Genomic DNA, 16507 nt, shown 5'->3' with positions numbered 1-16507 from the left:
TTAAAGTTAGTGATTTGGGTTAAAATTCTAACTCCACCACCTACCTGTTCTATAACCACCCTATGGCTTCTGGCCAATCTCTTAACCTCTTTAGGCCCTAATTACCCTCGTATGTAAAATGGGATAATACCCATCTTATATGGTCATCCTGAGGATTAAATGTAATGGTGGTTGTAAAACACTCCACGAAGTTTCTTGGCCCGCCTTAACCAGTCAATCTGTGCTGGCCACAGAGATCATTGTTGCCGTTGTTATTGTAACAGTGCTCTTCATTCAGGAAGGCATCCTGGGTCCATGGTACAGGCTCTTCCTGTGCAAGTCTTCTGGGCCTTCCCCGAATACCCTGTAGATGCAAAGGCAGGTAAAGGGATTGGATTTCAGTATTGGGCAATGCAGTAAAAATACGTTCTTTCAAAAGTATTTTGCCCCCAATCCATAAGTATTAGGAGAAAATAATTGTTTGAAAGACAACTGCTGTGTTCTGATTTAGAACAAATGCTGGGATGAGCCTAAGAAAACATTTTCTCAAAAGAAGTGGGACTTTTCTCTTGTGACTTATGCTCCTAATTTTAGACTGATATTACATAGTTTACATTTCCAGAGGGGTTATGAAGAATAAGAAAATTGCTAATTTGGGTCTGTAGGGAGTGGGTTGGGATATTTCCATCCCCTCTGGAGTTTTGTAAATATGTTCCAGGCCAAAAGGTCCCAGGAGAGTGTCATTCCTGGGATCTATTTAGTGCCATGGGCTGGGCTCAAAGAGGATCCAAGTGGCTTTCTTCAGGAGTTGGGAAACTGATCTTCTGGCCCCTTCTCCACAATACTGGAGGCCATGAAGTATATATGAGAGAATCCACTGTTAGTTTGGAGCTTAGTTCTGCCACTTTCTAGGGGGGTGGCCTTGGGTAAGTCACCTTTCTCTCTGGGGACATAGTACCTGGCTTCTAGAAGTCCCTCAGCAAATGATATCTAACTCATTCATCATGAATAAAGGAATGGGTTTCAGTTTCCCTATCTGTAAAATGGGGATAATAGGAACTACCTTAATGTCTTATAGAATATCACATGAAGGAAGCAGGACAGGCCTGATCACCATTATTCACAAGTGAGGCCTGATGAGGGGAAGGAGCTAGCCCAAGGTTACACAAAAGAAAGGCAGATGCAGAGCTGAGGCTAGGCCTCGGGCTTCCTGAGGCTCACTCCACCTAGGGCTCTGTTTTACTGTGTGCTGCTGCCTCTGGAATAACCTGGTTAGCAGAGTGCAACCTTACGGCATAAAAGACTTCAGTTTGAATGTTGGCTCCACCATGTACTAGCTGTGCAATCTCAGGCAAGTTGCTTTCTGTCTCTGGGCTTCAGCTTCTTTATCTAGTTTGAGAAAACCCCAATTCCTACCTTGTAGGGTTGTTGTGAGGATCAGAGGTCATATATTATATTGGTGACGTGCCTAGAGCTGCTAAACAATTAAAATTTTCTAAAGACAAGTACCTCCAACCTGACCCAATTTGCTAGGCGTTCATCCTGACCTGGGGACATGGGCGACCAGTGTCCTCAATCAGAAAAGAAACCACGCGACTCCACCCAGTGTTGTGGCCTGGGTTCTGACAGTGATTTGCTGTGGCTCTTGGGAAATCACTTTCTCTGGGCCTCAGTTTCCCCATCTACACAGTCAGAAGCTCTGTTCTGCCCTCCCAGTTCTGACACCCTAAGACCTTGGGAGCTCCAGGCGAGGCTGGAAGGAAGACAGAGTTCTCTGGCTGATCATCACAGGACTGTGTTCTCTGTTGCCTGAGCTTTCTCCCCTCCACTGGCCTGGGCCTGGACAGGACAACAGCCAGCACTCATTAAGGGCCTGGGGCTGCTCCAGCCAGAGGGGGCGCCGCCTCCAAGGGGAGGGGAGGGGCCACCGGATGGCTGGTTGGTTCCCACCCAAGCCAAGCTGCTGAGAGAGGGGCGTTGTGCTGAGTCAGCGCTCTGGCGGCCAGGCACTGGGGCTCCCTGGCCGCCTGAGCCTGCCAGATGAGATGCAGCCAGGAGGGCCTCCAAGGAGCCCTGCGTGTTATCAATGATGCTGCCGCTGCTGCCACAGCCACGGGAACCATGCCCTAAAAAAGCCTGTCCCCAGCCAGGCCTCCCAGGGCTCCAGGGTGGGGAATGGCTGTTGAAGGAAGACATTTTTAGGAGCTGCCTCCTTCTGGGAAGATTCTAGCCAGGGCTGCCTCTGCCCTCCCCGGTCTCCCCACTTGGTCCCTAATGATAGTCATTATTCCTCTCAAACACCAAGTACAAGCTTTACTTATAAAAAGCTTTGCAGCCATTTAATCCTTGCAAAAACCCACTGAGGTTGTTTATGGGTCAGGGTCCCACAGGAAATAACTAGCTCACTCAGAAGGGACCATTGGAGACAGTTTAGTCCAGGGACCATTTACAAAGTTTGGGATGGGGATGTAAGTGAAACCAGTAAAGGATGGTGAGACACCCCAAGTCTAGCCATGGCAGGAAGCCTTTCCCAGCCCTACACACTGAGGGCAAGAGAAGAAAAGGTTACTAGAACCCCAGAGAGCTGTAGCCACAGAAAAGGCTGCCTGGCAGGAGCTGTGGACCAAGGCGTTGAGGTACGCCATCACTGCTATCCTCCACACAGCAAGTGGGAGATAAAAGCTTCATCCTCCCAGCCTCCTGTCTGAGTCTCCTCTTGGCCAGATCCTACCAGCAGCTAGAACAAAAGAGCCCCTTCGCAGGATGCATAAGATTCAGCCTATAGGGGCACAGAGCCAAGTGAAGAAGGGTAGAGGGGGAATCTGCAGGGGCAGCAATGGGTAGATGGTATCATTAAGCCCATGACACTTGAAAAAGAAACAGAGAATCTTAAGTCTGAGGTCACAGAATGGTAACTGTCCCCTCTAGGATTCAAACTCAGGTCTGTCTAGCTCCAAAGCCACTTCTCTCCATTGTATTAGACCAGCTATAGGAGCAGACCTGGGGAACCAGGGCAGGAAGGAGGGAGGGTTGACGCATTCGACCTCTCATTAGATCCCTAGCCAGGGTGACCCCAGTAGCTGGGAACTGGTACAATCTTATTGGGTGCTTCCCACATATTTCCATCATATTCCCTAAGGAGTATAACCCAAAGCAGTCCATGCGTGTTTTATCCTGAAAGTCATGTAAGCTTTGTATAACAGTTTACTCCTCAAAATACATATTTTTAAAAATTAAATTGTTGAAAATATCACTTGCCCAGCATCACACAGATGATAATCAAACATTGAGTCCCATGCCTCTGCTCCCTGCGTGGTTGAGACACAGGAAATCTGGCCCAAATAGAGCCTAGGAGAGTACTTCCCAAGGGAAAAGGGTCACCAGTGGTCACAGAGAGGTGAGGAGGAAGAGATTTAAGCTCAATGTCAGCAAATGTTCACTGACATTCTCTGTTCCCAGCTCTGGGGATATTCAGATAAACCTGGTATGACTCACACCACCGGGAACTCACAGTCTCGTAGAGGAGATAGGCATATAAGCTGGCAATGCCAATACTACCATGATTTCTAGTTTATAGTGTTTGCAAAGCATTTTCTCCTCCCTTTTTCCCATTTGACCCTCCAAACAGCCTCGCTAAAATGTGAAATTTTAATGTAAGATGGCTATTACTTCCATTCTATGGATGAAAAAACCGGCCCCAGGCCTGAAAAAAATGGGCGTGGAAAGGAAGCATACCCAGGGAATCAGACTGGGGGCTGAATTTCAACCACAGCAAGTCTAGTTTTTGGTGCTGGCTGAGGTGCAGAGACACAGGTTGAGGTAAGGTGAGAGGTCTCCTGTGCTAGAAAGTGGAGGCAGACAGGTGGGTTCAAAGCCCAACCCTGCCATGTCTTGGCTATATGACCTTGGGCAAAGCCATTTAACCTTTTCTAGGTTTCTGTTTCCTCTTTTATAATTAGGAAAGCTCATACCTACCTGATAAGTGATCGTGAGGAAAACTGAGATGAAGTATGAAAGCACACAGCCCTTTGTCTCAGCAAATGTGAATTAGTTACTGTCATCTTACTGTAACAAACATTAGGATAAAGAGCTGTACACACCATGGCTAAGTAAGACAGCCATCATTTTCCAACCAAACATTGCACTTACGTTCCTACATCAAAATGGGTTATCTTAAATTTCCCAGATAATCTGAGCTCTCTGGTTTTTGTTGCTATGGAAATGTGGGAGAGGTTTAACTCTGCCTGGCTTTGGAGGTAAGGGAAGGCTTCACGGAGAAAGTGACATTTTGAGATGGACTGAGAAGATTTATAAGGGTTGTCCAAGCAGACAGGGAAGGGTTGTCCAGGCAAAGACCTCATGCACAGAGGCACATGGTATGTTGGGAAGAATGAGTATTTTGATGGGTACTGAGGGGAGGGGAAAGCCTGGAACAGTAAGATGGAATCAAATTAGGGTGGGAGCCTATTGCATGAAGGGTTTTTCAACTTTATCCTAGGGGAAGCGGAGAGCCATGGGAGATGTAAGTGGGTAAGTGGCAAGTCAGATACATTCACTGTAGTGATCCCTCTGTCAGCTAGAAAAGGGATAGGACATGATGGGAGGTGGGAAGACCACTGAGAGGCTGTGACGGCCTTGTGGACAAGAGGTGTTGGTGTGTGGACAACAAAAGGGGTTCCATGGAAAGTAACCTCACAGGGTGACGTGATCATGAATTCCTAGCTGGGCAAGTCATGGTGGGTAGTCCCGCCCCAGGCATATAACTTCTTTAGTGAAAGGTTTTAAGCAAACCCTGTCCATTGTTCTTGTGCATCTAGCTTAACACACCTTTGAAGTGCCAGAAGTAATACCCCGTGAAGAGGGGATTAACCCTCAAGAGAGCACCTGTTCTTGTTAACTATCCTGTAATCCAGTCCCCGCCTTGCTTTCTCCATCTTCTTTGTGTTCCCTCCTTCATTTCAAATGCATAAAAGAAGCTGCAAAACTCATTCTCTGGAGCATTTGAGATCTTGCTCCCCAGCATATGTCATCAGTTTGGCTCCGATAAACTGTTATAAAAATTCCCTATAGGTTTAGACGTTTCTTACGTCCACAGTGGCATGACCGAGGGGAGGGCTTTGGGAATGGGAACAGAAGGAACGGACAGATTTGGAAAACAGTCCAGGATCTGCTTCATGTGGAGGCAAGAGGGCAGCAGTCCAGGCTGATTCTCAGGGTGTGACTTGGGCAACAGGGCAGGACAGGGAAATGCCCATTACTGAGATGACAGCTTGTTTGAGGGAAGGATACCAAGTTCTGCTTTGTAAATAGTGAGGGTGGGAACCTGTTGGATATCCAGGTGGGCGGTAGGGGGGCTAGCTGGCTGTTAGATAGATGGTGTCTGCAGCTGCAGGCGAGGTGGGCCGGCAGGGCAACGTGGGGAGCGATGGAAGGTGAGGTCAGTCACAGGATGGTGAAGTAAAGGACACGTTCAATAAATAGTCCAAAACATGGCCCCGTTTTCTAACCGAGGTCAACAGGAAGTTTGACTGCCTCGCTCTTCTTTTTATCCATTAGTTCCCTAACTATTGAGTGGTTTCTACATGCTAGAGGCTATTGGCAAAATAAGATTCTATTCAACTACTAGCTCTTAAGAGCCTACATTGGGCAAGGACGTATGTATGTCACCTCATTTCTTCTACACAATGATGAACAGTATTCTTTTCATTTCATTATTGCCTCCAGGAATTGGGGTTTAGAGACCTACCTATACAGGTCCCCCATAAGTGCTTCAATCCAGTCTGTACACTGAGACACACACTCCACTCCAGAGGCGTGCCTTGTTCTGACTCCTTCACAGGACTTTATTCTCTCCCGTAACTCAACAGAAAACTCCCCTGAGCTCCTATCTCTCCTTTTAGAGCAAGAGTTTTATTATCAGGAAGCAGTGGCCCAGACAGAAGGCGGGGCCCAGGGCCAGAGTCCTTTCACTCTTAGATTCCTTTTTCCTCTGGGCTCCTGCCTTCAGTTTCCAGCCCAGGAGACTTCTCGCTTTGCCCCACCTGTGTCCCTGCACCTCGGCCAGGGCCAAAACCTTGACTTGCTGTGGTTGAAATTCAGCCCCCTGGTCTGATTCCCTGGATATGCTTCCTTTCCACCCCACCCCACCTTTTTTTTTTCGGGCCTGACACCCTGGGGCCTCGGTTTTCTCATCCATAAAATGAAGGTGATAGCCATTTTACATTAAAATTTTACATTTTAGCAAGGCTGTTTAGAGGATCAAATGAGAAAATGGGAGGAAAAAGTGCTTTGCAAACTGTAAACTAGAAATCATGGGACCACTGAGTTATTGTTACTCTTTTTAGGGCCATAGTCTCTACCTGCCTCCCTGAGCTCGGCCTCAGAGCAGGTACACCCAAGACTAAAGCCCACACTTCAGTCTGAGACTAGGAAAATAGCCCAGGGCACTACAATTCCACCCCAGGGAATTAGCTTTTCTCCCCGGAGCTATGGGAGGTTCCCAAGCCAACTCTGCCCAAGTTTTATGAGCTCAGAGAGGGTTTACACTATGACTAATATCCCATCCTCTCACTCCCCAGGTCGCCACTACCTGCTGGGCAGGAAGTCTGAGGGATTCAACCCCCCTTAATCACCTCCACCTCCCCATGACCTGCCTCAATCAGTCTCTTTACAGTCAGACAGAGCAGGCTGGGCCTCCTCAAACTTCCATATCTGCGCTAGGAGATCACTGATAGTGCTAATGGTTTGCTTGCCTCCACGCCCTGGGCCCAGCATTCCAGAGTCACGCAACCCCACAGGCCCAGGGCGGAAACTGATTTCCACAGCAGCGAGGCCTGAGCCGGGGAGCCTCCCCACTCCATAAAACTCTTGAAATGAGCCCTTCTTCATGGCCACCTGACCAGCCAGTCTCAAAGCCATGGGACAGTCTTTCTCCTTCCCAATTACTGCCCACATCCACCACCTACCTACGTTCTCTGGGCTCCCAGGGATCTCTAGATACCTAATCTAGAGAAGTGCTAACCTGATAGCCACTCCATCCATCCCTTATTTACTCATTCATTCATTCAGCACTCACCTGGCCTGTCTCTGAGCCAGGCCCTTGTTGCTGAATGCTGGGGACCTTAAGATGATTGAGACAATCACTGCCCTCGAGAAGTGCATAGTCGGGATTGGAAGGGGGAGAGGGGACATCAGGAGGCCATTAGGGCAGCTGTTGCAGAATCCAAGTGTCAGAGTCCCACCCGTATCCCTAGCCCTTGCCAGCTGAGTGCCCATAGCCTGACTTGAGCTGCCAGCCCCTGCATTGCTTTGCCTGATTGGGTTGTCAGGGTCGTAATGCTCCTCAGGAACAGCCCTCAATCAAAGACTGATAGGAATGGGGGTAAATACCCCAGCTCCCTCACTTCCCTGGGAGGATATGATCTATACTGACTCCCAGAGTTTCCAGTGGGATGAAGATCCGGTCTCCCACAGTGGTCACCAGTTTGAGAACACACCTTCCCTTCCAGGTCTCACTTCCTCACTCCCCTACTGGTGTTCTCTTCACCTTCCCAACAAACTGCTAATACTCGGATCAATCCTTGCTCAGAGTCTGCTCGTGGGGGAGCCCAAACTAAGACACCAGGGTAGCGATTATAGTAGCCAGAGTTAGGACAATGGCATTCACCTATTCATATGTACAGTCAGTGAGAACACCCTGAGCACCTATGGTATACCAGACCCTGGTTGCTGGGGACACTGGGGGAGACCCCATCAGGGGCTCTGCCTCAAGAGCTGCACTGTCTAGTGAGGGAGACAGACAAGTAAACCAATCGTTACCAGTCAGAGTGACACGGGCAATGACACAACTCAGGTGAGGACGCTATGGGTACACAGAAGGGTGCCCCAAACTCAGCCTGAGGGATGGAGGCGGCAGCAACTAAGCTGAGTCTTAAAATTCCAGTAGGAGTCCATCAAGTGGAGAAAGTATGGAAGGGTATTCCGGGTAAAAGAAAGGTATTGGTGAGGGCACAGAGGTATGAGCAAGCATGGCCTGGTTCTGGAAACATTAAGGACTCCACTGGTGATGGGACACTGGGCTCATTGGAAAGAACAGTGGGAAATGAGGCAGGATCCAGATCCCAAAAGGAAATAAGTATTTTTTCAACATCTGCATTTTCAAAAGGGAAATCTGAATAAAGCAATGGTTAACCGCATGAAATGAAGCTCCACTGGGGGGGTGTATGTCAGACATCTGAGGAACAGTTGTGCTAAGCAAGGTCTCCTTGTCCTGCTTCATTGATGTTCCAGGACTGGCTGCAGCCAGAAGGCTGTTTGCAAAGGATGCTGGGGGCATCTCTGCAGCAAGGACTCCAAAGATTTGGAGCACAGATTAGACCAGAAGGTCACCAATCAGAGTGCACCCAGCTCCCGCACTTCAGCCGGCCAAAGCCAGCCATTGAAGCCCCTCGTTGGCAGGACACCTCCCAAGTCCATCTCCCACTCTACCCTGTCTAGTGAAAATGTGGGGAAATCAGGTTTGGGTTATAATTTATGTGGATTTAGGGGAGGGGTGATTCAGACATGCCTGAGCACCTCAGGTGAGCCAGTGGAATAGAGCCATGGAAAGCCAGTCCCCTTGGACAACTGAGAAGACTGAATTGGGAGTGAACAGCCCAATTGGGTAGCAATGCCTTTAGTGGAGGGAGGTACAATTCCAAGCACAGCGGGAGGCTGTCGCACAAATCTCTTCCCCCTGCCCAATTCCGTTGACATATCTTAGGAAAGCCGTCCTAGGAAAGAAGAGGACTCTGGGTAAAGCCCAAAAGGCTATTTTAATAAAATCTCCATTCTAACTTCTTATCATGAGTTCTCAGATTTAGTCTTACGTGAATCCAATGAGGCTCTTGTAAAATGCGTATGCCCCTTTTTAAGAATAGGTAAGTGAAGCTCAAAATTGCTAAGTCATTTGCCCAAGGGCACACTATCTTTAAGTTCAGCAGAGAAGGAAGGGAGCCAGTTTCCCACACTGCACTTCTGCTGTTCAAACTCTGGCTCCCCATAGAAGTCCAGGCAGCCCCAGAACAGGAATTGCTGGTGTTTTGAGGTAGCACATGCAGAGGTCCAGAACGTCAACCTGATTGGACCAGCCAAAGTCATATGATGTATCATGTAACCAATCACTGTTTCCAGAGGAATGCAGAAGCCAATAGGCTTCTCCCTACACCACATACCCACCCCTGAAGCAGGGGAAGTGAGAACATTTCTAAACAAAAATCAGGGGAAAAGAAAATGGATTCTGATGGAGCAAATACTTTGTGACCACTGCAGTCACGTGAGGGAAATGTGATGTATTCCATCCACAACAAGAAATGGAACAAATACAGAATTGTGTCAGGGTCCCACCAAGAAACAGCAAGCACACTCAGATGGGGTAATTTGAAGAGAGCTTAATAAAGGGATTATCTACAAAGGCATGAGGAGGGTGTTAGAGAAACCTCAGGAATAGGGCAGACCCCAGGGCTAGTCACAATGACAAAGAGAGATAGCAGTCACCAGAACCTGGAGAGAGAGGTATGGAACGAACGTGACCTGACAGGAGCAATGGGCTTGGTCCAGGGAGGTAGCCAGCTCATGGGGACCTCAAGGGAGAGAAGCAGGGGAATGAGCCCCAGTCCCTCTCTCCTTCCCTGTCTGGTCCCCTGCATGTGTCCTATTGACTGAAGCAAGCCAGAAACCAGAGGGCAAGAATGTCTGTTGAAGCAAACCATTCAGGTCAGCCGCCAGGGTGCAAAGCGTGGAGGAGCAAGGTGGGGCATGGACCTGGAGAGGCAGGTGGAAAGTGGCCAGCACATTTGACAACTCAGCAACTCTTGGAAGCAGATTGGAATCCCTGGTCCTCATGCTGGGGTACTACTTCAAACAGCATTCTCCACATTATTGAGAATGTCTCAACATCATCACTGTGGAGCCCAACAAGTTGTACTGTACACAAGCATCCCAGGTGCTCCTGAAAGAGATGGGTAGTAAACCACAATTGGGATAACTTCCATGCAGCATGGAACATCAGGTTTTAGGCACTGGGGACTGTGAGCAAGTCAGAGTCCCTCAGAAGACGGAATGAGTGGTTAATTATACTGTGTCATTTTGTAATCTGAGTGCATCAGTTATCTACCGCTGCATAACAAGTTACCCCAAAATCTGGTGGCTGAAAACAATGATAATCATTTATTATCTCACACAGTCTCTGTGGGTCAGAAATTCAGAGATGGCCTAGCTGGGAGGTTTTGGCTCTGAGTATCTCATGAGGTTACATCAAGATTCCAGCATCTCAAGGCTTGATTGGAGGCATGGAATCTGCTTTCAAGACGGTCCACTCACAGGGCTATTGGCAGGAGGCCTCAGCTCCTTGCCATGTACACCTCCCTGCCCGAGTGTCATCACAACACGGCAGCTGACTTTCCCCAGAGTGAGTGATCCAAAACAGCAAGGCAGAATCCACAACGCTTCTTATGACCGAGTTTTGGAAGTCACATTTCATCGTTTCCACAAGATCCTATTGGTCACACAAGTCAGCCCTATTCACCGTGGGAGGAGACTACACCAGGGTGTGAAGACATAGCAGGAGGCTGGTATCATTGGGGCCAAGTGTTAGCCCGACGCCTGGCACGTACAGGTAACTCAATAGGTGTTTAGTAAGTGTTGACTAGGCCCTAGCACTGTGCAAGGCCTGACCCGTAGCACCTTCCCCCAGGCACTTAGATTCTTTTTGGAAAATTAGGAGAGAGATTGAATGAGAGGCCAGTACAAGCTGGTGTTCAAGAGAACCAGGACTTGAAGAGGCATAAGTAGCTCAAAGTGGCCCAGGAGAGTATGCGGACGCCCTCATGGCAGGCAGAGGGCCAGCTGAGCCTCTGTTCTGACAGTGCCCGGGAAAGTTCCTCACTGCTTGGAAGCGGGGGGCGGGAAGACCTAGGCCTCTCTATGGCTTGCTCGGAGCCTCTAGCTGAGTGGCTGGGTGACACTGAGCTGATTCTGCCCTATTTCCTGCCTGATGGCTCACACCACCCAGCACTGTTGTTCCAGTTTGGTTCAAGCCTAGAGGGTGTGAGAGCTGGAAAGGCCCTGAAAGGCCATCGGGTCTCATGTCTGATGTGAAATACAGGTCTCATGTCATCAGATCTCATGTCTAGAGAGAAAAATAGGTTATCTAAGGTTACTGGGGAACTAACACATACTCAGCAGCCACTTCATGCCAGACCTTGTGCTGGAACCTTCATACCCACCATGCTACTTAATCAAAACTGAACTACAGGAATGATAAACCCCATTTTATAGATGAGGAAACTAAGAGTCAGAGAAGGGAAGTGAGCTGCTTAATGGTCACAAAGCTGAGACTCGGTGGAGTCTAGATTTGAACCCTGGTCTCTTTGACCCTTAAGGCCATGGTCTTACAGGGTAGAAGGTAGACAAATGGAAGAGATGGTGGGGTTGGACGTCTGTGCCCCTACCAACGGTGGGCTCTGGGGACTGTGTCTATCTCCAACCCTGGCATGAGCCCTCTCAATGGTGCCAAGGGCACATGGCCATGTTTAGCAATCTCTAAGCAGAGTGGGCCTGCTCTGGGACAGAGCACACAGCGATGACACTGCTGAGCTCTTGGCTGCCTCCACACTCCCCATTGCAAGAAGGGCGGCCGCCATGTGAGACAATTATTGCCACACGCGTGGAGCTCAGCATCTTAGGATAAGGCCATAGGGACTCAGGGGACCTGAGCTCTGGTGCAAAGGCTCATATGATCAGGACCAATGTTATGCAATGGTTTGGGTGAAGGGTTTGCCAGTCAGAGGCCCCGATAAACAGTGCTGGGCTCCTTGGATACAAACACAACATTGAGTGACAGCTACAGGACAGGGCACTAAATACACATTATTTCATATTTTCACAGCATTTCTGGGATGAGGAAGTATCATCACTTTCTTGTAGACAAAGAAACTGAGGCCCAGAGAAGGGAAGTGACCCCCAAGTTTGAGTTATTAGGTTATTTGTTTGAGTTATTAAATTTCAGGTATTGAGTTATTAAGGGCCAGAGGCAGAATTCAAACTCAAAGCTACATGACTCAGATTCCCCACCCTCACCCCAGACTGCCATCTCCATTCTTAAGACGGGGCTCTCTGCACCGAGGCTGCATGGTTGGGGAGGAGGCCTTTTCCTTGTGTTCACAGCAGGAGGCCTCTTGCAGGAAGTGTCCAGATTTGCAGTATAGCCCAGGGGTTAAACATAGGGCGGCAAGGGCCTGGCAAACGTGCATTCAAGTCCTGATCTGCCACTTACGAGTCTGTGGCTTCAGGCAAGCGCCACGGCCTGTGTGAGTTTCGGTTTCCTCATACCTACATATGGTGAGAATCTCCACGTCGGCGGTCACTGTGAGAACTGAAGAAGCGGATGCCTCTGGAGTGCCTAGTGTCCGGTGCACTTAGTTAACACTCATCACCCCAGTGGGTGTTTTTCAATCAATTTAGACTGTTGTCCTGCAAGGCAGATTGGGGATCAGGGCCTCTGTAGCAGGGACCTTGAGTTCCCCATGAGCCTGGAATCCCTTAAGGTGGGACAGGCACTGTCTTATGCTGTGCGTCTCCTGTACCCAGAGCCTAACGAACTCCAACAGATGACTCAAGGCCCCACAGAAATGTCATCACCTCTGAGAAGCCGCCCTTGATTCCTCTGGCTCCATCATCGCGTTCTCACTTCTGTGTTCCTTTCCCACCCTGGACAGACCTCGGTGTTGGCATTTATCAGATTGGACAAGAATGTGATAAATGGCCAAGAGCAAGACAGATCTAGAGTCAGGCCCACCTCTGCCATTTTCTACTTGTGTGGCCTTGGACAAATTACTCAGCCTCTTTGAGCTTCAAGATTCTTTTCTGTAAAACAATGATGGTAACCCTCTTGGGGTGATTATGAGAATGAAACTCTGTTTGTGTTCTTAGCACAGAGATCGACACAAAATAAACGCTTAATAAATGGTAGCATCATCATCATTATTATTGCCATAGTGAGTAAATATTCTTCTAGCCTCTCCCCTCGACTCTGAGTAGGTAAGTTGCAGGAGACCCAAGAGAAGAACAGAGGAGCAGGACCTCTACTAAGCATCTATTATGTGCCAATCTCCATGCTGGGGGCTTTGCATATGATGTTATACCATTTAACCCAGGTGACAGCCTCCTGCAGGGCAGGTGGCAGTCTCCTCATTCTTACAGAGAAATGAGCTGAAGCCCAGAGAGGTTAAGTAACTTGGCAAAGGCTGCACAGCCATAAAGAGGTGTACTTTGGGCCCAGGGGCTCAGGCAGTTAGAGCTCCATGCTCCTAATTCCAAAGGCTGTCGGTTCGATTCCCACATGGGCCAGTGGGCTCTCAACCACGAGGTTGCCAGTTCAATTATTCAAGTCCCACAAGGGATGGTGGGCAGCGCCCCCTGCAACTAAGATTGAACACGGTACCTTGGGCTGAGCTGCCGCTGAGCTCCTGAATGGCTCAGTTGGTTGGAGCACGTCCTCTCAACCACAACGTTGCCGGTTCGACTCCCACAAGGGATGGTGGGCTGCACTCCCTGCAACTAGCAATGGCAACTGGACCTGGAGCTGAGCTGCGCCCTCCACAACTAAGACTAAAAGGACAACAACTTGAAGCTGAACAGCACCCTCCACAACTAAGCTTGAAAGGACAACAACTTGACTTGGAAAAAAAGTCCTGGAAGTACACACTGTTCCCCAATAAAGTCCTGTTCCCCTTCCCCAATAAAAAAAAGAAAAAAAAAAAAAAAGAGAGGTGTACTTTAATCCAGGTCTGTCTGAAGAAGGGTATGCTCTTTCCACCAAATCTATCACATTCATCTCTGCATCCCAGGGCCTACAAATGCCTGTTGAATGAATAATCACAATCCAGGCTCACATTGAGTGAAACATGAGAGGCCTACCCTCCACTTATCGGGGCCTCAGGGCTATATACTTTACAGGGGTAGATAAAGTCGTCTTCACAAAAGTTTGATGCAATGCTAATGTGGAGATGGATGAAGGTTTGATGGACAGCCTTTGGAATCCAGGCCCTCTTCCCCTGCCCTGCCCAACCTCCTTGCTCAACACAGGCTCCTGTAGGGACGGTCCTCAACTCTGCCCCAGGCCTTTGCTTAGGCCACCCCGCACCTGATGTCCTTCCTTCCTCCCATTTGTCCAGGAGGGGCTGAGATGAGAGTGACGAGCGTGGCTCTCTACCACCCCTTTTGAAAATATTTTATTCGGTTTTTCTTGACTATACAATTCATTTTCCTGTAAAAAAAAATATATATGTGTGTGTGTGTGTGTGTGTGTGTGTGTGTGTGTGTGTGTGTGTGTGTATAGTCAATGAAATTCTCTATTCATTTTAAAATGAGAAATTAAGAATCACCTGCAACTTGACCACTATGACACAAGTGCCCTTAACATCTCCCAAGCTTTTAGTCTAAGTGGATACGTACAAACATTTACATACTTTTTTTTTTTTTAACCAAAATGCTGTTTTCAGACTTGCTTCATCATCTTTAAAAAATGTTATGTGACAAACATAATTCCTGTTCACTATTGACAAAGTACAAACTGTGGTGACACAGGCCAAAAGCCGACATCACCACCACTACCGATATGTGGTGGTGATTTCCTGCCAACCGATTTTTCTGTGCCTATAGAATGAGGTACGACATTGTTCCACAGCACTTGAGTAGAAATTAAAAGTAAGTATATTTTCTTTCTAAATCAGACAAGTATGTCTTTAGGGTGGGGGCAATTTGGAAAGTGGAGGAAGGGCCTCTAATCCCACGACCACCTCTGCACTTCTCACTGGCCACTCAGAGGCAGGGGGCTCCACCCCTGCAGGCCAAGCCACAGTCCCCAGGTCATGGCCCCAGTGTCTACCCAGGGACCTTTCTGCCTGCCCACCGCTCAGTGGTTCAGCTATCTCCAGACCACTTCCCAGCCCCCCCCCCCCCAGGCCCCAGGCTCAGTGGACACAGCCCTTTCCTTCCTACTTCTGTTCCCTCTGACCCTTGAACTCCTCTTCATGTCCAGCGCCCTCACCTATCGAGCACATGCTTTGAGGGCTGAGGGGGGAAGCTGGTAAATTCTTCTCTGGGAGAAATTTAATGTGGAGGAATGGAGATGATGCCTCTCTTTCTTACACTAGCAACAAGTCAGAAATGAATATGCCAACACATTATCTTGCCAAAGGCATACTCCTACACTAAACAGAAGTGCAAGTACACTGTTTTATAACCTTTTCCATCCCCTCTTCATAATATTTCCTCTCCTCCTCAAGCTCTTCTCCTTCTCAGTTCACTTTCCTGGTCATCCCTGCCTTCAGTGGCCTCGTCCTCTTTTGACCTTCTGAGGCTGTGAGATCATGGACCACAGGGTCCCTGGACGGGTGACTTGAGCCACTGCTGCATGAGCTGGGCTTGGCTGGTCTCTGAGCGCTAGAGGCTCCGAGCAAGCCATAGAGAGGCCTAGGTCTTCCCACCCCCCGCTTCCAAGCAGTGAGGAACTTTCCCGGGCACTGTCAGAACAGAGGCTCAGCTGGCCCTCTGCCTGCCATGAGGGCGTCCGCATACTCTCCTGGGCCACTTTGAGCTACTTATGCCTCTTCAAGTCCTGGTTCTCTTGAGCACCAGCTTGTACTGGCCTCTCATTCAATCTCTCTCCTAATTTTCCAAAAATAATCTAAGTGCCTGGGGGAAGGTGCTACGGGTCAGGCCTTGCACAGTGCTAGGGCCTAGTCAACACTTACTAAACACCTATTGAGTTACCTGTACGTGCCAGGCGCTGGGCTAACACTTGGCCCCAATGATACCAGCCTCCTGCTATGTCTTCATGCCCTGGTGTAGTCTCCTCCCACGGTGAATAGGGCTGACTTGTGTGACCAATAGGATCTTGTGGAAACGATGAAATGTGACTTCCAAAACTCGGTCATAATAAGCTTTGTGGATTCTGCCTTGCTGTTTTGGATCACTCACTCTGGGGAAAGTCAGCTGCCGTGTTGTGATGACACTCGGGCAGGGAGGTGTACATGGCAAGGAGCTGAGGCCTCCTGCCAATAGCCCTGTGAGTGGACCGTCTTGAAAGCAGATCTACAGCTTCAATCAAGCAATGTATCCTCAAACACATGCACTGAGAATGAGCTCAGTAAATAGCTAGTCACTATGCTAGCTGTGTTTCACATATAGGACCTCTAATCTCTACGGCAACCTAGCAAATTAGGCACTGCTTTCCCCCAGTTGAAGAAGTCTCAGGTTAAGTAACTTGCCCAAAGTCATATTTGCTTAGCTTCAAAGCCACAGCTCTTTCCAATGTGTGTCTAATTGTGTCTAATGTGTGTATGCTCAAACACACATATACACACAAACACACACAAGTCACTCTGCTTCATAGAAGCAACATTACCTGGACCTAATCCCACCTCTCCTTTCTTGGGCCTGTGTGTTTTTTGAGCTCCCTACCAGGCACACAACCCCTTCTCTCAGT

Source organism: Rhinolophus sinicus, linkage group LG10, assembly GCF_036562045.2.
Source record: "Rhinolophus sinicus isolate RSC01 linkage group LG10, ASM3656204v1, whole genome shotgun sequence".
Classification (NCBI taxonomy): domain Eukaryota; kingdom Metazoa; phylum Chordata; class Mammalia; order Chiroptera; family Rhinolophidae; genus Rhinolophus; species Rhinolophus sinicus.
This window is presented reverse-complemented; position numbering follows the sequence as displayed.